At 37.8% G+C, this 27,516-nt stretch overlaps 1 long non-coding RNA gene across 1 annotated transcript; it reads left to right on the top strand.

Moving 5' to 3' along the window:
- Positions 1-62: 62 nt before the first annotated feature.
- On the top strand, positions 63-25,597 carry LOC145720774 (uncharacterized). Its single transcript, XR_014143991.1, has 3 exons — positions 63-294; positions 8,870-9,036; positions 24,688-25,597. It is a non-coding gene; the product is annotated as an uncharacterized LOC145720774 (long non-coding RNA).
- The last annotated feature ends 1,919 nt before the right edge of the window (positions 25,598-27,516 follow it).

Here is a 27,516-nt window from a genome sequence, read left to right as displayed (position 1 = left end):
AGCTTTTTCTAATTTCCCTTAAAACATGAGTCACTGGATGGAAGTCAAGCAGGATAGGACAGGGGAGAGGAGGGAGGTGGGAATGAAAAGGGGGCTAGTCACTCAGCGCTGCCTCACGTACGTGGATGTGAGCCACTCGGATGGGCGCATGCGTCCTGAGAGTCCACTGCACCAGCAATCCTGTGCTCCTGCTTGGGGTTCTTGTGAATAAGTGAAGCTGCAGGTTTTCCTAGGGGTAGCTCTGTCCTAAGGAACACACATTCTCCTGTCTCGGCCCTACTGAGAAAAAAAGAGGTAAAGGTTAAAAATGTCCTCTGTTCAGTTTTTAGTAAAACGAACTTCGTACAATTCAGTTGTATGATAATTTTAGGAGTATGAAAAGAAAGAAGTGGTACTATCTAGACACTGTATAAACAGAAGTTATTCTGCAACCACATGCAACCCACCCTATCAGAGGGTGACTTAATTAGACTGCAGTGGGACCTGGGTGTGGATTTCTTTCTAAACCCCAAGGCGATTTTCAGGTATAACTAAGTTTGAGAACCATAGATGTAGAATGAAGGGCTAATTCTTAGCTGTTTATTTTCATTTTAACCATGGTTATTAAAGTATAGCTTTTTAAATAATGTGGTGTTATGCCAATATTTCTTTAACCATTTTCAACCTCTTGTGCAAATAACACCATATAAAGGCTTCATCAATTTAGATTATTTTTTAAAAAAAGATTTCAATAAACAACCCTGACTACCCCATCTTCTAATTCTGTCAAATCCTATTTACTCTATTTTCTTCTTCCAAATGAGTTTAGCATTCTGGGCTGATAGCATCTAAAAGAAAAATAAACCTGTGGAGAGAGAAGTATTACAAAGAAAATAAAAATCCTATTTCATACCCTGGATAAATAAATCAATTAACTTGAAGTATGGCTAAATTCCTTACTTGATAAAGGGTATCTCCCTAATGCTAATAAATACAAACATGATATTTATTAATAAAATATAAGAAATATTGGCTTTGAATTCAGCAATAAGACAAGGATGCTTGCTGTCAATACTTCCATTCAACATTGTTAAGAGATCATAGTTGTCAGAGTAAGGCAAGATGAACAAGTTATAAATAATGGAAAGAAAGAAATAAAACTGACAATATTCATAGATGCTACACAATAAAATCCATGAGGAACTTCAGACAAATTATTCGGATTAATTACAGCGTACAACAAGGTTGCAGGATATATCAAGATACAAACAACCATTACCTTCCTTGATATTGGTGACAAATAGGGAAATTTCCATTCTTAAAAACTGACATTTACAATAGCTGCAAAACCCCAAACAACTTATGGCCAAAGGTAACAAAATTTGGGCTAGACATTTATGAATAAACTTACAAAACTTTATTTAAAAATAATTACTGGGACTCCTGGGTGGCTCAGTTGTTGAGCGTCTGCCTTCAGCTCAGGTCCTGGGATCGAGCCCCGCATCGGGAGTCCCTGCTCGGCGGGAAGCCTGCTTCTCCCTCTCCCACTCCCCTTGCTTGTATTCCCTCTCTCACTGTCTCTCTCTCTGTCAAATAAATAAATAAAATCCTTAAAAAAATAAGATAATTATAAAGACTGAAATAAATGGAGAGAAAAAAACATTTATAGAAACACACCATATTACAAAGATGTTGTTTTCTTCCCTAATTAATTTATGAATTCAGTGCACTGTCAATAAAAATTCTGTAAAGAATATGTGATAAATGAATTCTAAAATGTACATAAAATAACAAAGGTACAATGAAAGTCAAGCCAATTTTGAAGAAGTGCATATTAGAAAAGGAACTTGTCCCAATATAAATAAAAAATTATTATAAAAGTAGAGCAGTTAAAATGTTGTGTAACTATCACAGAAAAATATACTAATAGACAGAATTGAAATATATGACAAAGTGGCATTGTTAATTGGTGGTAAAAGATATACTATCCAATGCCTGACACTGGGACAACTGGTTGTCTCTATGGAACAAAATCCAACGGAATCATTAGTATCCACAGAAATCAATTGCAGTTGGAGTCTCCTGGGTGGCTTAGTTGGTTAAGTGTCTACCTTCGGCTCAGGCCATGATCCCAGAGTCCTGGGAGTCCTGGGAGTATTGGGATTGAGCCCTGTGTGGGGCTCCCTACTCAGTGGGGAACCTGCTTCTCCCTATCCCTCTGCCCCTCCCCCTGTTTCTACTCTCTCTCAAAAAATAATTTTAAATTTATATGATATTATCATTTAATACATAAATAATTTATAAATAATAAATATTATTTATATTATATTTACTTTTTATTATTTAGAAAAAGGATATGAAAAGGTGATTCATAGAAAAGAAAAACCATCGAAATAGACAATAAATTTACAAAAATATTCTCAATACAAATCAGAGAAATACCAATGAGATGTTATCTTACATCCATCAGATTGGTGAAAATTAATTTTGACAATGCAAAATGTGGCATGTAGGAAGAAAAAGATATATAGCAGTTAAAACAAATAAATTATAGCCATGGTTTTTAGTTTGGGAGGTGAGGGATAATTTTGTCCCCACAAAGAACAATGGGCAATGTCCGGAGACATTTTTGTTGTCACAACTGGGCTGGGGACATAGAGGGGCATATTATTGGCATCTAGTGCTGTTGTTTCACAATAGAGAATTCTTTTGCCCAAAATGTCAATAATGCTGAGCTTGAGAAACCCAGAATTAGAGCTACAATCACCATGGATTATTATCATAAAAAGTAAAGATGATTTATCAGTTTTTTTCTGTGATGTGTTTTTGGGGTTGTATTTAGGCACATTTTGTCTAGCCCAAAGTCTCTTATATTTTCCTCTAAACATTTTAGCTTTACATTTTTGAATTTCACTCAGTTCAAAATATTTGTTAATTTCCCTTGAAACTTTCATTTTGACTCATGTGTTACCTCAACCCATGGATTTAAATTCCAAAATGTCTGAGTATTTGGAAAATTTACAGATATATTTCTATTTTATTTCTAGTTTACTTTGGTTATGGTGGGAGAACATACCTTAAATTTTTAAAAATATATCAAGTTTTGTTTTAAGGCCCATGATATGATCTATCTTAACAAATGATTCATGTGTGAAAAAAATGTGTATTTTGTTGTTGTTGGATAGAGTGCTTGGCAATTGTGATTTAGGTCAAGCTGGTAGATGGTGTTGAGTCTTCTGCACATTGCTGACTTTATGTATACTTGTTCTATTGATTGCTGAGAGAAGAGTATTCAAGTCTCCAAATATATTTGTGGGCATATCTATTTCTCCTTGCACTTCTATCCATTTTTGTTTTATGCATTGTGAAGCTCTATTGTTAGGTACAAACACATTTAGGACTGTTATGTCTTCTTGGTGATAGACCATTTTGTAATTATTTAATGTTCCTCTTTATCCCTAAAATATTCCTGATTCTGCAATCTACTGTGTATTAATATAACCCCTAGACAGGGCACCTGGGTGGCTCAGTCAGTTAAGCATCTGCCTTCAGCTCAGGTCATGATCTCAGGGTCCTCCCATTGGGCTCCCTGCTCAGCAGGGAGTCTGCTTCTCCCTCTTCCTCTGTGTGCTCGTTCTCTCTCTCAAATTAATTAATTAATTAATTTAAAAATATTATAGCCCCTCCAGCTTTCCTTTGATTAGCATTCATATTGTATTTCCTGTTCCATCTTTTTACTTTTAACTTGTATGAATCATTATATTTAAAATGTGTTTCTAATAGAATAATGTTTGATCTTTTTCTTAAATCCAATTTGACAATCTGTGCCTTTTAATTAATGTTGGAATCATTTACAAATTATAGATACGGTTGAATTTAGGTCTACCCTATGATTGTTCTCTCTTTGCTCCCTTTGGTTTTTTTCCACTTTTCCCTCTTCCTGATTTTTTTTTTTTTGGATTACAAGAATATTTTTAGTATTCCATTACAACTTATTAATTGGTCTTTTGATAATATCACTTTGTATTAATTTTTAGTTGTTGATCAAAAAAATTGCAATATATATACCTTAACTTTCCAAAGTTTACTTAAAATTAATATTTTACCATCTCAAGTAAAATGTAGAAGTCTTGCAACCATATAAATTCTTAAGATACTTCCCCAAGATATTTACCATTTGAGATGTTTTTATCTCATTCCTGAAGTTCCAAGCTTCTTTTTGTTATCACTTCTCTTCAGGCTGGAAAACTTCCTTCAGCATTTTTTTAACATGTCTGCTGATGATGAATTCTTAGTTTTCTTTCATCTGAGGTCTTTATTTTGCTCTCATTCCTGAGGATATTTTCAGGGTTGACAGTTCTTTTCTTTCAACACTATAAAGATGTCGCACTCTCTTCTGGCTTTCAAAGTGTCTAGATATGAGAAGCCATCTTTCAAATAGTTTTCCCCATATGTAGTGTATCATTTTTCTCCCCTCTGGCTGCTTTCACATTTTTTTCTTTATCTTTGGTTTTCAAAAGTTTGAATTTGATGTGTCTGGGCATGACTTTCTATGAATTTATCCTGTTTGGGATTTGCTGGGCTTCTTAAATCTGTAAATGTATGCCTTCTACCATATCTGGGCAATTTTTAGTCATTATTTATTCAATATTTTTTCAGCATCAATAGCATTCTCTTTGTTAATTGGGACTCCAGTGACACAAATGTTAGATATTTTCCTAATGATTTCTGAGGCTGTGTTTATTTTTTAAAGTTTTTTTTCCTGCTATTCTGGGATAATTTGGATAAATTGAATAATTTATATTGATTTATCTGTAAGTTTGCTGACTCCTTTATAATCTCCATCATACTACTGAGCCTGCCCAGTGAATTTAGTTAAAATGTTATGTTTCTTCCATTCTAAAATTTTCATTTGCTTCTTTTTTTAAAGTTTCTATTTTTCTGCTGTGAGCTTCTGTTTTTCCATATCTCATTAATGTCTACTTTTATCTTATGGGAAATGGTTAATAATGGTGGCTTAAAATCTTTGTTTAAAAATGTGTTTAAGGCTTTTATTTCTGAATCATGGATTTTACTGTATCTTGAACGTTTTCATGAATCTTTAGTTTTCTGGTCTATTTCTTTTTTAGGAAGTGAGTATGCAGACAAAATCATTTCCTGTGATATTCTTGGACGTTCTAGGATCACCAGTCAAGTAAAATGACAGAACAATGGTCAGGACTTCTATGTAATACTTAAATTATATATTCAGACCTATACACTAATCTGAATTTCCACATTGGGAAATGCACAGCAGAACATCAACTGTTTATGCTCTTATCACCATAAACCCCCAAATATGACTATTTATCTCTTCTTTCTTACTGTTGTTCAGCTCTCGACTGTAAGTATTTAACACTAACTTGTAATTACCTACCCCTCCCCCTACTTCTTTCAGCTCCTTTCAACCTCCATATTACTCTCCAATTCTTCAATAGTTTCAAGAGTATTAAAGAACTCCTTATTTACACCAGTGCTACTCAAAGTCACTAGCAATGTCCAGCATCACCTAGGAACTTACTAGAAATGTAAATTCCCAGGTCCCCTACTCAAACCTATTGAGTTAGAAACTCTGGGGGTTGGACCCAGGAATCATTTTGAACAATATCTCTCAGTCATTCTTCTGTGTGTTAAAGTTTGAGAAGCACTGGCCTAGGTGACAAATTCCTTAAGCTAATTTGAATAGCTGAGAAAACACTGGGGAGCTGATAAAATTTAGCAAATGGAAGAGGAAGCAGAGTTGCTATCAAAGACAGAACAGAGAGTGGTCAGACAGACAGCTCTCAAACAACCAAGAATGGGCATGGAGGGAGCTGAAAAGTCAGTGGGGATGATCCTAAGAGTGGCTATCAGATCTTTTGAGGTGTCAGATAGTACAGACATAAGGGCAAAAGAACATGCTCATAGATTATTTCAGGCAGTTATAGGAATATATGCATTATCAACTCCACATTGTTGTTGTAGAGTAAGAAAGTGGGGAGAATTCTTTTTTTTTTTTTTGGTATCTTGATAAATAAGCCAAATCCCTAAAATGACTTGACCACCATGTCATATTAGTAGTAGAAGTTGAACCTATAGTTGAGGTTGGGGCCTCTGTGATTTTAGTAATTGATAGGTGATTTTAGTAATTGATAGGTGAGCCTAGACAAGTCTTACTGTGAGCAGTTCATCACCAACACTAATAATTTAAAAGACTGGGTAATAGGACATTACTTTATTCACCCAAGAATACCTTCCTTGTTACCAAACTTTTGGAAATAATGACTGAACAAATGGTAGTTGCAGAGACTGATTACTTGTTCAGACAATGTGAGTCCTGGGGGAGGTGAGTCTTCAAAAACTCCCCTTATGCACTCAGCGCTTTTAAAAGTACCTGTTTGCTAGAGACAAAAGCTTTACTATTTTCAAAAACTAGTTTGTGGTTAACATTGGAAATACAGTTGTTAAATCAATCCCAAACCCCTAGAGAGTATCCTAGAACGAATTTAGAGTGATTTGTCATCCCTTTACATTACCAACAGGCAGAATAGACTTTGACCCAAGGTGCTTGGGTGTAGCCATGTTTATATAATAATTAAGACTAGGATTTGAGCTTCAGCGTTGATAGGTAGTATTAAGGTGGAGATAACAGAGTCTCTAAAGCCAAATTTTGCAGTTCAATGTAGCCTCATTGATCTTATTTTAATAACTCCATTCATTTTGCTCTGGAAAGCATTCCCATTTAGTTTTCCCTTCAGGGTTTGCTGTGATAGATGCAAGCATAAAAAGTCTGAAAGTAAAAAGACTCTAAGAGGGGGATTTAGGAAGTCTTAAAGCAAAGAATCTCTAAAGTCAGGTTACCACCCCAGGTGTCAGGAATAAGAAGACCCTCTTGCAGTAGGAGAGGGGAAGGACCCCTCTTGCATAAAGGTCTGGAGAGGAAAGTTAGACAAGGTAACTAGTTCCTTTAATGGGTCCCATGAATGAAGTGGGGTGGATCTCTTTTTTTCTAAATCTAAAATGGATAAGTAATAGGCTATCTCACTAACCTGAGGAAGCCTAGTCATGGGAAGCCAGGCACATGAGGTGGTTATTCTGGAAGATGCTCTCTACGTATTCCAGATCACAGCCAAAGCACTGATTGATATGGGAGAGCAATGTCCCAGATCTGGTGAAAGAGCTCGCACCACTGAGAAGGGAAGTAGGCTTCTGGTCTCCAAAATTCTTAGGAAGGGTGGATGGTCAGAACTGAGGAGGGACACTGGAGGTAGAAGCTCAAGGCAGATGGCAGGGAAGTGGCATTTCTGTGTTTTGGTAACAACCAGGGCTTGGTAGTGAAGTGTTATTCTAGTAGGCCAACCTGGAGCCATCAGATTCTGACTGTCCAGTGGGGAACCTGAAATCATAGTCTCCCTTTTGTGTCAAACAATCTATTCCTTCTTTTTTCTTAGAGTCTCTCTCTCTCTTTCTCTTTATGCCATATTTACTCCTGACTAAGAGAATAGAATGAAGCTAAAGTTCATTCCTTCAGATTCATGGTTTGTATGGTCTCTCCTTGTTCCCATTCCTGCCTGCTTATTCAGCTCTCTTCCCAGGCCCTGCAGTTTGCACAGCACTCCATTTCCATGCAGAGCTTAGACAGCTTTCTTTTCTCTCCCTTGTAAATGCAGCCTGCCCTCACCCCACCTCCTGGCCCCCCAGAAGGAAGGAAGAACAGGCAGAAAAACTGAGAAAGCCTTAGCCAGGCCTAGGAATTCTCAATACTGTGTCTATTTCTGCCTTGGATTTTGCTGCCCCGTTAAAGCATTTATCTGAAGTTTCCCATGCTTATGTTAGCAATTACTGGTGTAACCTGTCACTGCTTAGAGAAAAATCTGCAAAAAAAAGACATCATATTCAGTGCCTTTTCCTCTCCTTCAACTTTTTCTTTTTGTATAGGCAGTGCCAAAACAGCTTATAATATCACTTCGAGGAGGAAATTTCATAGAGAGCGGGTTTCATTAGCGTTGAATAAAAGGAGTGCTCTGGGAAATCTTGATGTCCCTGGGAGTCATTGACTCTTCTCTCCGGGCTTCTCTTCCAAAGTCAGGTCTCCCTGGGATCCTATCATGTCTAAAAAGAGGTGGGTTTCCTCCTAGGAGGATGCTGTGTGTACCAAGCACAGAGAGAGCCCAGAGACAGTGGAGTTCCTGAGCTGTGGGTGGACCCTGGACATTGATCAGATATCTGATCAAGTTCTCACATAGCCCTAAAGAAGTGTTGGAAGCCAAAAAACAAAACAAAACAAAACAAAACAAAAAAACAAGAAGTGTTGGAAGCATTTCCATCCACTGGCGCGTGACAATGGTTGAGATAGTTTTCTTGACCTATCACACATCTCCTTGAATTCTTCATCACCTTTCTCACCTAGAAAGCCCTTCATTTACACCTTTGCACATCTGGTGCTTTGGAGCAATTGTGTTAGGGGAAAACAACCAGGGAAAACACTTTTGGGTTGTGAAAACAGGAGAATTTCCTTGATTTGCATTGTTTTTCATATGCTTTTAAAGCTTCAACTTGGAAAGTCACTTACCGGAGAGGAGTTTACATATTCCCCGAGATTAAGTTACCAGATGTGATTTTAAAGTATAATGCAAAAATAACCTGCCTGATATCAGCATTACATCTCTGACAGGAATGCTGTCAGAAAGGAGAACAGTCTGTTAGAGACACTCTCTTTAAATGTTTCTCTGCAACTGGTCACTGAAATTGACAGTGATTTCCTGCACAATGTAGACTTTCTCCATTTCATCTTTAATTTCTAAAATGGTGTCACTTGTGGGTGAATGTGGGTCTCTGCCATAGAACTAAATGCCCTTCTGTTTCTTTTCAGTGCCTATGAATACAATCACCTACGAATGCCAGCCAGACCACACCTCCCTGGACTGCTGAGATTTATTAGAAGGACAGCTCCCTGCGGTGCCAGCAAATCTTGAGTCTCTGGCGAATAGACAATGTGCAGGCTGAGGAATAGCGCCATCACGAATTCACACATTCACAGTAGGTTTTGTCTCATTATCTTTTATATCTTTGGGATGAACATTTCTTCCCAATGCTAGTAGGTCAGACTGCCCTTAGGAACTGTGATATAAAATGAGAGTCCTAGAAAATTAGCCTTTAAAACTCTTGAAATGCTCCTCTTCCTTTTCACCTTCCTCAACTAACTGTTTTGTTTCCCTCTGTTCTAATTGCTTAAATACATAGTTATTTTCATGGAAATTACTGTGTCTTTTAAATCATTTGGAACGGTTGATTTTCTTTGGCTCCCCCACTACTCAAAAACCAGAGAGGTCTTGTTTCCCAACATTTCGTTTTCTTCTGGAAACTTCAGGAATTGAATTAGGCAAGGATTCAGAACTGAGAGATAGTAGAAGGGACTTTATGTAAACAGAGAATAAAAGGTTAGGATGAGGAAGAATCTCCATGAGAGTGAAAATAGCCAATGCCTCCAATTATATCCAACTATGTGCCCACTTCACTGAGGGGCCCTTCAGACCTTAGCTCCGGGAAAGGAAAGGGGCAGCGTTAGCATTTCCATCAACAATGTCAGGACTCTCCTAACCAGCCCCTCCTCTCCCCAATATCTCCATTATCAGTCTTCCAAGGTGTCAGAAACTCTTGATAATGCCTTTCTTTATCTTCAAAAACACAATGTAGAAAATGTTGATTTAAGGTAATGAAAATTTTTGTTGGAAGGCAAATACCTCCTCTATGAGGAGTAACTTATTAAACCAGTGTCACCCTAGAAAACAATAGGTTATCAGATTGCTATACTCAGTTAACAGAATCCCAGGAGAATGGGATGAAGGAAAAGTCAGCTTTGAAGAATGTTTGGGGTACAATCATTAAGGGATCACTTTGTAGGTGGTTATTTTGGAAAGATGAAAGAGAGAAAGGGTAATGCTTAGAAGGAGAAGACAGAGGGAAAGGAGAATATATAAGAGACCTTTACTTAAAATCTGAGGGACTGCTTGTGTCTTCGTTTTTCATGGATAGGTGGACACATAAATGGGAGACTTAAAGAATTCAGCATTTATGGAATTAGAAAATAGAGAACTAAAAATACTAGTTTCATGTTGCTAAACTGGTCATGCTTTTATCTTAAATTACAAATAGGCAGAAGGGGCTATCCTTGGCTTTTGACCTAGTGAACAGTGTGTAAACCAATCCACAGAGACACTAGGGATAGCCTCCCTGACTACATTTTTCTATAATCTGAAAGACCAAAATCTGCTTTCCTGTTTACAACTGAAAGAGAATGTTGGAGAGAATTCATGTTGGGATTGGAGAAAATTGTTTAGCTCACAGGCATCCATCTGAAGCAGTGGTAACCTTTAGTTATTATTTAATAGAATTATGCTAATGAGATAAAGCAAACTTGATAATGTCTGTGGTTGCTTGTCTAATCTAAAAGATCACACACGCTTTTGCCATTTAGCTATTTGTCTACAGTGAATCTTCAAAGAAAAGAAGAGAAGAAAGGTTAAAAAAAAGGTCCATTTTCACAGTTGTCATCAGGTTTGGTGGGAAGGAATGTTAAAAAATCTCAGCAAAAGTCTAATTTGGGATGATCAGCTGATTTAATACATCTATACTTTCTCTTTCCCTAATAGCCAAAATAATCAAGTGTTGGCTGTTTGACATGCTGGAAATGTCACATGTAGTCAATAGACAGCAGTCATTATTATTGTGTAGTGACGTGTTTCGTGAGGAAATGCTGAACAAGTAGAAAAAGGAAATGAACTGTACTTCGATGGAAAGACTAAGACAACCCAATCCACAGTAGAAATTGAAAAGAACAGTCTTCTCATCAAAATCAATAAAAAGGGAACTGCATGATATTTTATTGTATACTTTGTCTAGATCATCTGATTAAGTCTGGAATTATGGAAACACTATATCTAGAAAGTTAATTTTTTTTTTTTTTTTTGGTTAGGGCAAGTGGAGATATTGTAATTGAGATGGTATTAACCATGGGATTTTTCTAGAAGGCAAGAAAAGGCAGAACACCATTAGTTCCATGAATAGTACACCTTGTTGATAGCATACAATCTATCTTTACAAAAAATATTTCCATGAAATGTGGCTCATTTCGGTTAAGCCTCTGCCTTTGGCTCAGGTCATGATCTCCAGGTCCTGGGATGGAGCCCTGCCTTGGGCTCCCTGCTCAGCAGGGAGTCTGCTTCTCTCTCTCTCTCTCCCTCTGCCCCTCCTCCCTGCTCGTTCTCTCTCTCTCTCTCAAATAAATAAAAATCTTAAAAAAAAAGATGTGTCAAATTGAAAGATTTCATTGCCAGCTTGGTTTTTAGATGGTGGATTTAAGTGTAATTTGAAAGGGAATCTTGTTAATTGCACTCTATTTGACGGGACAAATACAAAATTATGTCAAAATGAAATTGAGGCCTCATTTCTTTCATCCAGTAATTTGTGATTTCTATTTTTTAAAAATATCAAAATTGAAATGACTATCATTAGCTAATTTTGTGTGCCTCATAGTAATACCTTCCAACCCCCACTTAGAAACTGAGACTCTTCCAAATTGAATAGCAACATGGGGCGAATGGCAAGCAGAGTGACATTTTCTGGGACTCAAGTATTTCCTAGTATTTGGTCACAAGTGTTCAGTATCTCCTTCCAATAATAAACATAAAGCTAATTTCCTGTTCTCTCCTGAGTGTGATATATTTGTCACTCTCTTAACTGTTCCCTTTCAGCCAGAGGACCCAGCCTCATTTAGATGAGTCATTTTGTGAGGTTCTGAAGCAAGGTGCTAGCGGAAGCAAAACAAAACAAAACCCCGAAAACTGTTCCAAAAGGGATTTTGTCATCACAGTTTATACAGCTAACTGATGATGGCAAATCTTAGGGCCTGAAAGAGGCAGACACTTGAGTAAAAGTGAGCAAAATGGAACTATCACATCCACTATCTTCATACAGTTTTCCAACGTGTTTGCTGTAATAACAAATTCTTTTTAAAAAGACATCATTAAGTTCTTTATAAAAACAAAATGTTTCTAAAAAAAAAAAAAGCCCAAAAAACTTTCTGACTTTATAAAGTACACATGACTCTAGCATAATGTGAAACATCCAGACTATCATAATAAGATTAGTGACCTACAGCTAGACAGCCAGACCATCTATCTATCCATAAAATGTAAAATTTACTATAAAATTTAAATACTTAAAAGAATTTTAAGAATGGAAATATGTGGGCAGAGGATCCGCTTATCCAATGTAAAATGGTGATAACGTGGAATTCATGGTAAGGAAAGGGAGGGGTTGCTTCCAATCATCATCATCATCAACACACACACACACACACACACACAAACCTACAATGGATTAAACTGGTCTAGAGCAAGGTAATTTACTTTTTCCAAAGTTAAAATCCCTTCCAGTATCTCCAACTGCACTTTCCTTCTTTCATAGTTTCCATTGACTGAGCTTCTGGCTGGGACTGACCCAAACAAAACTGATAGGTAGGGCTTGTCTTTGTATTTTCCAGTTTGGCATCGTATTTTCCAGGTTTTCGTACTGCCTCCACTTACAAGAGCTCCTCTTCTTTGATGCTTGTTCTTGAGCCTGACATCTTCGTTTTACGCAACATTTTACTCTTCTAACTTCCATCAGAAATTATTTGTTCTGTGTGTTCTCTCGAAGTCCTCAAGGTGACTGAAGGCTAGTATGTATCATAATGCTTGGTGCTAAGATTTCAAAGGACACTTATGCCTTGGTGTGTTTGCAGGCCCCTATTTTAAAAGGCCACTTGGAGCCATTGTTTTGTAATCCAAAGGATTGATTCTAATGGTGAAAGTTGGACATCTGTGGGTGGATGTGTCTTTGTTTCCTTAAAACATGCCTCCTAGTTGACTGCCTACTCCACTAGGTCTCAGGAAGGCCACCCTTCCTCCTACTTAAACAGTAAATCACACAGGCTCCTACCACAAACTGGAATACATCCTCAGTGCAGGTGAGTGGATCCTACTGTTTCTCTATGACAGGTGCTCTGGCCAGGCCTTCTCAAGAAGCATGACTCAGTGTTAACTCTAGTAAGAGGTCATTGCTGACTCTGTAAAATTTATGGACACTATAGGCATCAGCTGTTTTCTCCCGTCTCAGTGGCTTTACCCTTCCTTTGCATTGTTTCCTAGAGGAGGCATCATCAGAAGCAGCTAAAGTGACAACAGTGGATTAACCCAAAATTTCACATTAAACCTTCTTTTTCTTCTACAGTAGACTCTTTTCCAAGTGTGAAGTTGCCATCCACAGGATAGATGATCTCTTAAAATCTTGGAGAGAAACATCTTTCAACTGTGTTTGTGGGGAATAAACATAGCACAGAAAAAGAAAATCTGGGACACTCTTCTTCCTAATGCACTTGGCTGCCTGGTTGCCTGACTTACAAAAACAGTTGGAGCTATAAATGTTAAATTTGGCTTAAAGAAGTCTTCAGTGAGAAATACCACCCTGAATTTTGAAAAGGGAAAAAAAATTAAAACTTTATTAAAAGTTAATGTGGTTAAATTTACAAGTCTGTGCGTGTGTAAATTCAACACTTCAATCTGCTAATTTGCCAAGGCATAATTTACTCACAGTCTATAAATGCACTGAGATGCTCGGGGAGAAACATGTGGTCTTCTCAAAATTTATGGGAGTTGGAAATAATCAATTCCCGCCTTCAGGGAGTTTGCAGTCTAAGAGGTAAAAAGATCACGATGTATAATTTGTAAGCAGACATTAGTGTAAGCAAACTGGAAAATATCGAGGGGCTTAATTAGGAATTAGGTTTGCAAGTTGGGGTTTCTTGCATTCAGAGGTGGGCATCTGAATTATTACTTCAGTCGTGGGAAGCATCTGACATATTTAGTGGAAGAGCTGACGGCTGTTTCCATGACTTGAGAGCTTTAGAAAGCTTTAGGCTCTTGGAGCCTCTGGATTAATGTAGAAAAATGAAACTGAAGCAGATTTTATGGGGGTGGGAGGGAGGAGATGGGGAGATTGTAGATGTCAAGGACATAGCAGTTGGTAATTTATAACCCAGATACAAAAGATCTGAGTTTGTTCCAGGGAGATTTTAGAGATATTTAAAGAGAATGGGAAAATTTTCCCTTATAACTAAGGCAATGCATATTTATTGTAGAAAGCTTGTAAACTCAAGAAAGGCAAAAATTAGAATAAAAGTTGCTTCTGATCCCACCATTCAAAGACAACCATTATTAGTGTGCTGATATTCATCCTATTTCATTTTTTAATATGTATCTCATTTTTCTTTCATGAGAACAGTATCCTTCTTATTAAATATGCTTTTTGAACTCACTTTTTGATTTTACCATGTCTCCTGAACATCTGGAAAGAGATTTCTGGGGAAAGGGGTTTAAGATCAGCTGAACAGGGAAAGGACTAGAGAGAGGGCAGATGGTAACAAAGAAACAGCAAACCAAAAATGTCTTACAGTCCAGTGGGAACATGCATGCCAGGGTGTATCTTATTATTTTTTTAAAGCATTTAGTGGGTCAACTTCTAGGGGTCCTTAAAGATGCAGGGAGCAAAGACCTGACTCAGGTCCCCGCTCCTTCCTTTACTAGCTATGTGCCCTTGACAAATTCCTAAACGTCTGTGAGCCTTAGATTCAAGAAAATTAACCATGCATTTTACTCTGAGTCAGTCTACATTCACATTCTTATTAGCTTCACAGTAACTTTGTTGGGAAGGAATCAGTCACTGTGCTTTCCAGGTGAATAATTAGCAGCTTATAAGGCTAATTTTCTCAACACATCCCAAGTAGCAATCCGGTTGTCTTTCCACGGCATCTTGGGGCTTCTCTTGACTTCTCTTGTCTCATGGGGAAAAAAGGTGCTAAGATTACATGTGTCCTTTACCTCATTGTGTGTTGTGAGGATATATGACCTAATGCATATGAAACTTTTTGTAGGCTGCTAAGCACAGCAGATAAATTTTGTTTTCTTATGATCTCAAATCCAATTTCAGACTGTCCACTGGAGTGCGTGCTCTGATCTCTCTGGTAACCAACCCCTCAGCCATATGGATTTGTGTAGTTCCAGAGAGGTATCTTCCGATTACCTGAGCATGAGCTTTACCTAGCACACTATAGTGCAGTGGCCTTTCATTTCCCTTGTTTTCCTCACCAGCTGTGCATTGCTACTCAGTAAAAGTTGGTGTCAGCCTGCCAACGCATAGCCAACCCAAAATTTCAGCAAGTTAAGACATAGAGTCTGTTGCAATGTGGACAAAAATAAACCACATTCCACACCACGTCCAGACACTTTGAAGAAATCTAAGCCGATTTTTAAAAGATTGCTTTAGATAAATAAAACTTGAGCTAGCGAAGGAGGCCCTTTCCAGATGTCCAGCCAGGAAACCCCAGGTGCAAGTGAATCAGCAGCCGTGTTGTCTCATCTGAGACGGTGTGAGATCCGTGTGTCCACACGCAGCCAGGGTGTGGCTGAGCTCTTGGGCCTGCCTTCCTTCAGATGTGGCCAGGCTTGGGCTGATTCAGGGAGAAACACTGCTTCTTATTGAGTCACGAGGCTGTTCTGGAGCTTTGCTGGGCTTTGCTTGGGTAACTTGCCCAGGATCCCTGGTCCAGACCTAAAGCTGAGTCCAAAGTGGCAGAGCAGGTGGTCTCCTGGAGGTGATGGGGGTGGTGGCCAGGGAGATGGGGTTGGGGGGCTGGAAGCTACTTTTCAAAAGGTTCAGTCAATGTGTGGAGGGTTTGGAGAAGAATTTAAAATTCATCAGACTGACCTAAGAACAGACACAAATATGAGGGAGATTTATGAAAGGCCCTCATCTCTGTTCCCACTTGGCCCCTTTCATCAGGTAGAGGAACGACTTACAAGGTGATCAGCCAGCTCACTTGAGCAGCTGATTTATATTTTATCCTTGTAAAATTTCTCTTTAAAGTTTGATGTGCACTTGGCAGCTCATAATCTACTGAACTGGTCCATTCATTCAGGTCAGTCTGTCTTTTGGTAAATACTTAGCAAGCTGTCATGTGTCAGACACTGTGGTAGCCACTGGGCACACAGTGAATAAGAGAAACTGACTCTGAGATACTGTTTTAGTTTCCTGTTGTTGTACAACAGATTACCCCAAACGGGCTAAACCAGCACTCATTTATTATCTTGCACTTCTATAGATCAGCAGTCCGGGCAGAGCTTAGCTGGTCCTCTTCTCAGGGTCTCACGAGGCTGCAATCAAGGTATTGGCCAGAACTGCTATCGTACTGGAGACTTTGAGTTCTTCTCCAAGCTCTGTGGTTGTTGGCAGGAATCAGTTCCTTGCAGCTGTGAAACTCATGTAGCTTGCTTTTTTTGAGGCCAGAAGAAGAAAGTTCAGGGAACACCTCAGTGCTCTACTAAAGGGCTCATCCTTTAGTTTAGCCAACCCAAGATAATAGCTCTTTAATTAAATGAAAGCCAGCTGATTAGGGACCTTAATTACATCTGCAGAATTCCCTCACTTTACCATATGATGGTGCACAATCACTGGGGGTGATGTCCCCTCCTATTCACAGCTCTTGCCTACACTCAAGGGGAGGCAATTATATGGACTTGAACATTAGGGTGAGGGAATCTTGGGAGCTATCTCAGAATGCTGCCTACCACCAATATTAAATAAGAAATTGCAGGAAAAAGTATTAAACAATTAGAACCAGGCAAAACCCTGGGAGGGTGAAGTACAGGCTCCTACCAGAGTGGGTAGGAGGGAAGCTCAGCCTCCTTTGAGAGACTGGGGAGACCACCTGAGACCTGCAGACCAGCATCAAGCAAGGCTAAGGGAGGGAGCAGAGCTGGAGTGAGAGGAGATGAAGCGGGTTAATTAATGTAGCCTGAAACAAAGCAAAATCAAATCCAAGTGAATCTCTTATTATTCCCAGAAAGTGAAGTTGAGCATTTTCCCTGTGATAGGAAGCCAGAAGTATCTGTCTGTAGCAGGGACTGGATTCCTCCTGCAACAGGGATATGAGGAACAACAAAAGATCAAGACCAATTCTAGGAGGAGGTAGCATTAGGCGGGTTTAATGCATATTTTTCAAGCTGGCAGAAATATCTGTAAGCCTGACATTTTGGGTGGTTCCGTTATTTCCAATGCTGAATTAGAAAACTAAAGCATCATCTTTTGTCTGTCTTTGAGCATTAAGACAGTCTTCTGGTCAGAGTAAACAGAGAAAATAAATTTAAAAATACATATATTCAAGCTGGAAATCAAGAATGCTATTGTCAGCACTCTGACAGAACTAACAGATGGGAAGATTCATGGCCACCCTTTAATAAATATGTGCTGATTTTGGCCAAGAGTTGTAAAGTTCCATAGTCTCTAACGTGCCCCTCCCCCTCTCATCCCAATCAGCCAAATTCAACTTGGTTGCCAAAATAGGGGGGGGATGACTAAAATGACCCAAAACACATGAGTACCTAAGATGTATGCCAAATATTTAAATGGAGAGGTTTTTCATTTGATTAAATTATAGGTCTCTCCCCCCGCCCCCCAACCAAGTTCCCTTTCTGTAAGTTTTAATGAATGTCTTCTACTGGAAAGACTCTGGAAAATGCCTTGGAATACACATGTTGAAAGCTGAACTATAAAAATTATGTCCACGAACCAACTTTACCAGAAACTTCCATGGAAGACAAATACACCATAAAGGTAGCAAATCCCTCTTCCCCTCAAATACAGATTATAGCCCAAAAGCTGTTTAGAACCTTGATGTCTATGTCACTGTTTCATAGATGATATTAAATATATCCCAGGTGACCTCCATGTGAAAAAAGTCTTCTGTGCTGGGAGAACGATAAACTAGCCCTGGGCCATATTTCTTTACAAACCCAAATGGCCTGTCTCTTCTCCTTGTGTCTCACAATGTCACTTTTCCCTTTTGATGAGTGGCCCAGACCTTTTTTTCTCACTCTGTCTTCTTCATGGACCTGTGACACGGAGGTGAGGTGAGCAGAATAGGTTCTTAGAAACAGCGAGGAATGGCCTTCTGAGAGTCATCAAGCAGCCTCTCTTCTTCCAGTTGTGTTGCTATGACTAATTCGTAAACATAGGGTTATGAGTCACCCCCAAATTCCCCGAGACCCTGATGACCATGTTAGGTAGGCACAGAGGAGAGCCTCTGGGACTCAGCTCAAATATAGGAGGCTGTTCTACCTCCCACTAGCTGTTTTGCTATTATTTTAAATACAGTTTATAGCAGGCAGTGTCCTCGGATTGACATTACAGGCACTATGGTTTTCTTTGACATTGCAGGCATTATTTTGTTCTTTCTCCTGCCGGTGGACCCCATTTACTAAGGTTTTGTTTCCCTAACTCACCTAATCATAAATATTCCTGGAGGTTGTTCTCAGGATTCTCTTCTGGAGACCCAGATTGAGAGATTGATTGGGTCTAGGGATCTGTATTTTTAACAGACTCTCCTGAGGGATTCTTATCATCAAGTAAATAAGAGAAAGACCCTACTGGGGTATGTTCAACTGAGAAAATTTCCATTCTTTCGCTTCCCCAATAATATTTTATAGAGGAACTTTTAAGAGGAAAAAGAGTTCCAAGAAGGGCAATTTATGACCCAAAGGATAAAATTAGAAATAGGAAGTACCAGCTATTAGTTTGTTTGATGGGCATGTGTGAATCGAGATCTGTTTACAAACTTAACTTCCCTTATAATCAACTTCCAAGTTGTAGAGTAAATTCTCAATAAATCTGCTCATTCATTCATTCACTCATTTTGACAAGCATCAACTGAGCATCTGGGATGGACCCAGGCACTGATCTTGGTCCTCAGGGTTCAATGGTGAAAAGACAGACCCGGTCCCTGCTTAGGGAGCTCATATTCAGAATAATGGACCGAATTTTCGTCTTTTCTCAAACCATATTCCTATACAGTACCAATAAAAATATTGTGTCTTTTTCAGATAACATCCTGCAAAGTATATTGTGGAATCACACATGTACACAATTCACCTCTCCCAGATATGGGTTGAACACCTACCATGCATCAGATTCTGTCATAGGTACTTAGGATACATCAGTAAACACAATGGGCAAAGATCCCTGCCCTCATGAGGCTGACATTCTAGGGGGAGGATGAGACACTAGATAATAAATCTAACAAATTATGTAATGCATTATAAGGGTATTGGTATTATGAAAGAAAAAAAAATTACTCAAGGAAATGGGGATTGGGTGTGGGAGGAGGTAGTCACAGGAAGGCTCATTGTTAGGGTAAAGATTTTTAAAAGACTTAAAGAAGGTAAAGGATTTTGCCAAATACAGTCTGGCAGAAGAGCATGTTAGGCAGAGCAAACAGCTGGAGCAAAGACCCTGATGGAGGAGAGAGCTGGTGCGGTTGAAGAACAGCAAATGAGAGAGGACTATAGACATAGTAAGGACAGGGGTGGGTTAGGATCAGTTAAGGCCTTATAGGCCACTTGGAGTGGAATGGGGACACATTGCAGGATTTTGAGCAAAGAGTGTCATGAAGTGACATGTTTTAATAGGGTCACTGATGTGTTGAGATTCAATTATAAGGAGACAAATAGGGAAACTTTAGATAACCATTTTGGAGAGCATTTAGCAGTATCTAGACCTGGCAAAGCTGAAAATGTGAATACCCCAAAACTCAGTAATTCTAGGCTCTAGCAGAAAACCCCTCTCAATGTACACAAGGAGATGTGTGCAGGAATGTGCATTGTGGGAATGTTAGCAGTAACAAAAAAATAAAAATAGGCTCAATGCCCATCAATGGGAGAATGAATCAATAAATTATGGTGTGCTCATACAATGGAATGCTATCGAGCAATTAAAAGGAATGAACTAGAGTTATGTTATCAAGGTTGGTACATTCCTCAAACATAAAATTGAACAATAAAAATCTAGTTGCAGAAGGGTAGTTATGATATGATGTCAAGTTTAAAACATGACAATACTATTTATGTACATATGGCTATGTACATATTAAGTGAAACATTTAGAATGTCAATTGAAGAATACCCATTTTATGAAAATAATTGCATCTAGGGAGGGAGGGTGGGCAAAGGATTTGGGGAAAGGTATAGGAAGAATTCCAAATATAACCACAATTGTTTGTCTGTCTTTCTTTCTCATCTCTCATTAAAAAGTCTCAAACTTTGCAAAATATTAAAATATTAAAATTTCTATATTTTTCAGTAAAATGGAATCCATAAAAATTGATAAAATAAATAACAAACAGAAATATTTTAAAATAGAGAAGAAAGAATTTATTCAATTGATTTTTATCTCTACCTCCAAAACAGCATGCATAATATTTATATATTCCGCGTAGTTTTGTTTTGCCCGTATTTACAATCAAAACTGTAAATTCCCCATAAGAATTCTTTTAAAAAAGTCTCTCTGCCTAGAAAATATGTTCTATTCTTCTCAATATTTAATAACCTTTATAATGTTGGAGGTACACAACAGCCATCTGAGTTAAAAACAGTGCTCACTTACATGTTGTGACTGCCATGGAAGGTTCTTCCAGCCAGGCTCCCTGGGTCTGTGAACCTGTGGTGACTGGTGGGGATGGGCAGTTAGTGGCCCCAGCCCTACAGGCTCAGGTGGTTTTCTTCCTCTACTGTTTGTAAAAGCGGGCTGGGAGGTTCAGGGACCTTAACTATTATTTGGAGAGCTGTAATGATATTAGCAGAAGGGCAACCTGGGCAAAGTATATATTTTAGCAAGTGACAAGTGTGTTTGCTATAATATATTGGCAATAATTTTTCTTCTTCTCCATCTCCCTTTTTCTCCTGCCTTTGTATAAGAGGCTTCTTTTAAAACAAGTGTTTTCAGATTGGAGCGTGTTATGGCGAAGAGCCCAGGAGAGGTGGATTTAGTGCACTGAAGTCCTGTTTTCAATTATCTAGAATCCACGAAACCACAGGCTTAGGTTTTAGATGGGCCAATTTAAACGTTTGCCTTTCCAATGTAAATGTATAAACTATAAGCTGTTCAGCAGTACTGGGGTCTTTCTCGGTGACATGGGTCCCATCTCTCTAGCAGAGTGTCTGCTGCACAGACTTATCACAAAAACAGGTTTATAGGGCCTTCATTAATATGTCTGCAAACTGACTAGACACTAGAATGTGCAATTCATTTTCCTCTAAGCTATTACCCACCATACATATTCAATTTAATATATTTTATTATGCTAATTTTTAAAAGAAGATGGATTTTTCTTCTTACAAGTTCCAGTGCATTTTCCAAAGACAAAGAAAGTCTGTTGCTCTTCCCAGTGCTTTATTAGATTGTTATATAAGAATTACCATTTTAATACAGAAATTTTCTGACTTGAGATAGCATGAAACAGAGAGAAAAAGACTGGCACAAACATGGAAAGGAAAGAGAAGTAAAAGCAGGAAAAAACCTCTATGGCTTGCAGAGCAGTGACAGGAGAAAACATGTGTGGGTCTTCAGTTGGGCCCCACCCATGTCAGAAATTCACTAAGTTGGTCTTTGACACTAGTGAAAGATGCTTGCGCACAATGTGACCTAGCTCTTTACTTGACAAAAATGTCCAGTGTTGGCTGTGTGGATTTACATTCTCCCTCTTCCTCTCTCTCTGTCTCTCCCCTCACCCAAAATTTATCAAGGTTCATTTTAGATAAGCCTACTGGTAAGCTCCATCATATTCTTCCGTGGTTTCTCTTGCAGTTTGGTGGAAAGTATTTTGAGTCACAGGTCACTTAAATCATGTAGTAGGTCTGAGAGCATCAGTTTCCTCACATGTAGTGGGAGTGATAGTGCTTAGCCCATTGACTTCAGAGTATTGTCTGAAGAGGTCAGTGGGAATGGTGAAATTACCTGTAAATGCTGCTGTGATATTTACATTCTCAGTTACATCACTACTATCAATAATAAAATAATGACTCAGACCTAATTTATTTCACTTGGCACAAGGTATGGCCCCATGTTGCTCTGTCCAATAATGGCAGCTACCAGCCACTACAGCTATTAAAATTAGAAGAAGTTATAAAACTAAGTAATATTTTAAAAACTCAGTTCCTCAGTCACACTAGCTACATTTCAAGTGTCAGGAGCTACTGTATTGGACAGCATAGAAGTTAGAACACTTCCATCATTGCAGAAAGTTCTGTGAACAGAACTGGTCTGAAGTTTTAAGGCACTGACTTCCAATTTGCTTGAATATACAAATACCTTTCTTTACTAGCAGGCTGTACCTACGAATTAGGGGAGATTCAGATTTTTTTTTTTTTACTAACTTTGAAACTCAGCTGTGGTCCAAGAGTAATTCAGAGTTCAAACAATTTTTTTTTTAAGGTGAGTTTTCTGTAACTCATTGCAACAAACACTGAAGTAATAAAATGTCCTATATATCATAAAAACTCATTCTCTAACTTTGTTCAGTGGAAACTCATTTAAATCTGATTTACTGTGACTTGGAATTTAAGACTTAGGATGAGATTAATGAGCTGCTTTTGGTTACATCATCTTCATGGATTGTCAAATGGAGACTACACTGAAATCACTCAGGACAGGTCAGTTCTATTCCCTTGTTAAAATAATGAAATGTTTGCTGTTTCCAAGTAACTTACCAGATAACACAACAGATAGATCACGTGAGGCATGAATTTGGCATTTCTCACCCACTGTTTAGGTCATCTTGGATGAGTGTTTTGCATAGTAGAGAAGGCCTATAAGGGCATTTAAGGAGAACCAACATGGAGTGTGCTCAGGTCATGGATATCATCCTGAAAGGCAGAGACACTTCCTTGTCTCATGCTTAAGTGCTGTTTTGTACTTCCTTATTACCTTTTTATATTAAAGGTATATATGGTTATATTTATATAACCATAAAGGTTATAAATTAGTATCTTGGGTAACAACACACATCTTTCATGTTTACCATTTACATATAAAAAACGTCCATAAATACAGATGTAAGATTTCTGACCTCTGTGTTTTGGCTCTGTAACAGAAACTAAATTATACTAGGAAATTCACATAAGGTCTTTATCCGTTTGTTGACCCTTACAAGAGAGGTCCCACTCCATTGAGTCTATGATTTGAGAGTGTGAAGTGAGGTTTACGTAGATCACTGGGTCTTTGTGTCCCCAGAGGAGTCTTCATGTCCCTGAGGTACAATACACAGGGGCTTAATGTTAACTTGTGGTGGGTACTCCATTCTGGCAAGACAGCTGGGATGCCAAAGAGTTTAATCAGCTTCAGGGGAGGGCATACAATTCAACCCATAACCAATAGTTACTGCTTTATTCTTTTTTTTTTTTAGCTTTTTATTTTTTAAAAAAGTTTTTCAGCTTTATTGAGATATTGACATATAACATATGTAAGTTTAAGGTGTTCAATTTTGGTGATTTGATACATGTATATATTGTAAAATGAATACCACAGTACAGTTAGTTAACTTACTGCTTTATTCTTATTTTCTCCTTCTCCTTAACTCAATTTGATAGTTGATGATTTTCTAAAAACTGGTTCTTCTCATCTAAGTTTTCATATTATTGACATAAAATTGTGATTTTTTTCACCTAAATCTCCAATTTGAATGTTAGAGTTTATTTGTTCCTTCTTTGATTTTTCTTGATTGATCTTATCAAAAATGTGTTTAGTTAATTCATTTTCCAAAAGATCACCTTCAGATATTCTTGATTTTCTTTAGTATTTATTTCCTTTTTGTAAAAAAAAAAAAAACCTTAAAAACAGTTTTATTGTGGTATAACTGACATACTAAACTGCACATGTTCGAAGTGCACAATTTGCTAATTTCTGACATCTATCATCTGTAACCTGTTTATTGATCTATCGGTCATCTATCTCTATTTATCTGTGAAACCATCACCACAATCAAGATAACAAACCTATCCCTAAAGTTACTTAATGCTCCTTGGCAATCCTTCCCTCCTGTCCCATCCCACCATTCCAAGCAGCCACTGCTCTGCTCTCTGTAATATTAGAATATAAATGGAATCATGCAATATATACTCTTTTTGTCTAGCATATTTCAGTCAGCATAGTTATTCTGAGGCTTTTCATATTCTTTCTGTATCAATAATTCTTTTTATTGTGAAGTGGTATTTCATTACACAGATATATCACAATTTGTTTATTCATTTACTTGTTGACATACACTTGGGTTGTTCCTAGTTTTTGACTATTTTGACTATTGCAAATAAATCTGGTAAGAACAATTGTGTACAGATTTTTTTTTTTTAACAGACTTTAGTTTTTGTGGAGTGGTTTTAGATAATAGCAAAATTGAACAAAAAGCACAGAGTTCCCATAGTGACATTTGTTATAATTGGTGAACCTACAATGTAATAATATTATCACCCAAAGTCCATAGCTTATGTGAGGGTTCCATCCTGGTGTTGTACATTCTATGGGTTTTGATAAATACATGATGACATATATCCACCATTATATCATCATACAGAATAGATTTACTGTCCTAACAATCATCTCTTCCCAAGCCCTGGACAACCATTGATCTTTATACTATCTCCATGTTTTGTCTTTTCCCGAATGTCATATAGTTGGAATCATACAGTATGTAGCCTTTTCATATGGCTTCTTTCACTTAGTAATATGCATTTAAATTTCTTCCATGTCTTTTTGCCTTTTTTTTTTAAGTAGGCTCCACACCCAGCTTAGAGCCCAACATGGAGTCCAAACTCATGACCCTGAGATCAAGACCCGAGCTGAGATCAGGAGTTGGATGTTGGATGTTCAACCAGCTGAGCCACTCAGGCACCCCTCCTCCATGTCCTTTTATGATGCATAATACTCCATTGTCTGGATGTACCACAGTTTACTTATCCATTTGCCTACTGAAAGACATCTTGGTTGCTTCCAAGTTTGGGCAATTATGAATAAAGCTTCTATAAACATCATGTGCAGATTTTTGTGTGGACCTAGGTTTTCAACTCATTTGGGTAAATACCAAGGAGTGTGATTGCTGGGTCATATGTAAGAGTATGTTTAATTTTTTTAAGAAACTGCCAGACTTTCTTCCAAAGTGGCCGGACCATTTTGCATTCCCACCAGCAATGAATGAGAGTTCCTGTTGCTCCACAGTCACCACATTTGGTATTGTCAGTGACTTGGTTTTGAACCATTCTCATAGGTATGGAGTGGTCTATTTGTGGACACTTTTTTTCTCTTTCAGATAAATACCTAGAATTAAAATGCTTGATCATATGGCGGATATATTTTAAAAATTTTAAGAGACTGCCAAAATGTTTTCCAAAATTGTTTTATCATTTCTATCCCCACCAGAAGTGTATGAGAGTTCCAGTCACTCCACACTCTTGCTAACATTTGTTATGGCCAGCCTTTCTAACTTCAGCTTTTCTAATAGGCATGGAGTAGTACTTCATTGTGGTTTTAAAATGCATTTTCCTAGTGCTCATGAGGTCAAGCATCTTGCCATGTTACTTGCCATCCATATATTACATTTGGTGAAGTATCTGTTCAAATTTGGTGAAATGCTGCCCTGCTGGGATTTTGAATGGAATTGTGTTGAATCTATACATCAACTTGGAAAGGCTTAATATCTTAAAAATATTGACTCTCTTAATCCATGGTCACACCTCTATTCATTTAGGTCTTTAATTTCTCTCAGCAATGTGTTTTAGTTTTCATGGTGTAAATCTTGCACATACTGTTAGGTTTCTCCCTAAGTAGTTTATAATTTTGATGCTAATATAAATAGGATTATTTTTAAACTTCAATTTCTGATTGTTTGTTGCTAACATATGGAACTGCAATTGATTCTAATATATTGCTTTGTTGTTTTGTTTGCTTTCCTCCCTCCTGCTGGATTGTTAATAAATTATTTTCTTTATCATTATTATTATTTTTTAAATCTGCTCTTTGGAAGCTATGGAGTCTATTTCAATATTTGTATTAGTTTCCACTCTTCTATTTTTAGCATCTATACTTTTGGGCTTTATTGTTGCTCTTCAGAAGCCTGCTGTTTGTCAGTCAGATTAGTTTTTCTTTGTAGAAAATCTGTTTTTGTTTTTTTCCCTTTGTGGCAGCTTTTAATATATATATTTATTTATTCATTTGAGAGAGCGAGAATGAGAGAGAGTACATGAGAGGGGGGAGGGTCAGAGGGAGAAGCAGGCTCCTCGCTGAGCGGGGAGCCCGATGCGGGACTCGATCCCGGGACTCCAGGATCATGACCTGAGCCGAAGGCAGTTGCTTAACCAACTGAGCCACCCAAGCGCCCATATTCTGAATACTTTTAAGTTTAGCTTTTCTGTCTAGGTATAGATTCAACATTCCTCATCCTGCTTTGCCTATAACATGCATTTTGAATCTGAGGATGCGTAATTGAGTTAGGTACATTCTCATCTCTTATCTTCTCATAGGGCTTTCTGCAATTTCCTGTATTCTCTTTCCATAGAATTTCTGTGAGAAGTCATACTCCATGTCATTGTTCATAATTATCATCTTATTCCTTCATGCTTCATTCCTGGTGAATCCCTCAGGACAACCTTCCAACTCACAAACTATCCATGTTTAGACCTATTGTCTTGTCTGTTGGATTGTTTTAAGTCCTAATAGCTATGCTTTTCATTTTCAAGATTTCTAACTGGTTCTTTTTCTCACCCACCTATTACTGTCATATTTCTGTTTCTTTCATGATTTCTTATTGTTTTATAATTTTTGCTCATAATTTATCATTTTGAAGAATCTGAGTATACTCATTTTCAGATCTTTCTCTCCTTTTCTTACGATTTTAGTCCTCCCTGGTTTGAATTAATCTCCCAGTAGTTCATTTTGCTGGCTTGTCCTTCTCAGTATTTGAGTTCTTTGTGTATTTAAGCATTTTGGTTTATATGCTTTTCTCATATTACAAGTTCTTTCTCTCCTCATGCCAGGCGCATTACCCTCTTACTGCTCAGGAGTTTTGTTCCTACTTTTGCGTGGTCTTCTAGGACTGTTTAATCCAGAACCAGTTTAGGGGACATGGATAGTTTGTGAGTTGGAAGGAAGATTTGGCCACCTAGCCAGAAGTCTTGACTGTTTGCTAGGCTGTATTTGTGTGTGTGCAAAAGGAAATACCAACGCGTAATCTTAAGATGCCATGTTAACTGAAATTGTGTTTTTATGTGCAAAATAAGTGGCTACTTCAAAGGGAACTCTTTTGGAGTGTTCACAGTATAAATATTTTCAGAATCAAGTCAATATTCACAAGCATAAATGAATGTTTTCCAAAATTCTATGAAAGTTATTTTATTTTCCTCATACACTATCTCCAGAGATTTTCATATTTTCATTTACCTCTGTAAGAACAAGATTTTCCATTTCATTCTTGGTTATTTTGTTTTAAAAACCAGGGACTAGAGACCTTATTTATTTCAAGGCAATACTCAAATTCATGGTATTCAGTGATGTGTAGGATAGCCTAGTGAGAAGGTGAATTTCAAGTATGTCAGAAGTTCACCAGTC

This window comes from Leptonychotes weddellii, chromosome 3 (assembly GCF_054177405.1).
Source record: "Leptonychotes weddellii isolate Sample4059 chromosome 3, ASM5417740v2, whole genome shotgun sequence".
Lineage (NCBI taxonomy): Eukaryota > Metazoa > Chordata > Mammalia > Carnivora > Phocidae > Leptonychotes > Leptonychotes weddellii.
This window is presented reverse-complemented; position numbering and strand designations above follow the sequence as displayed.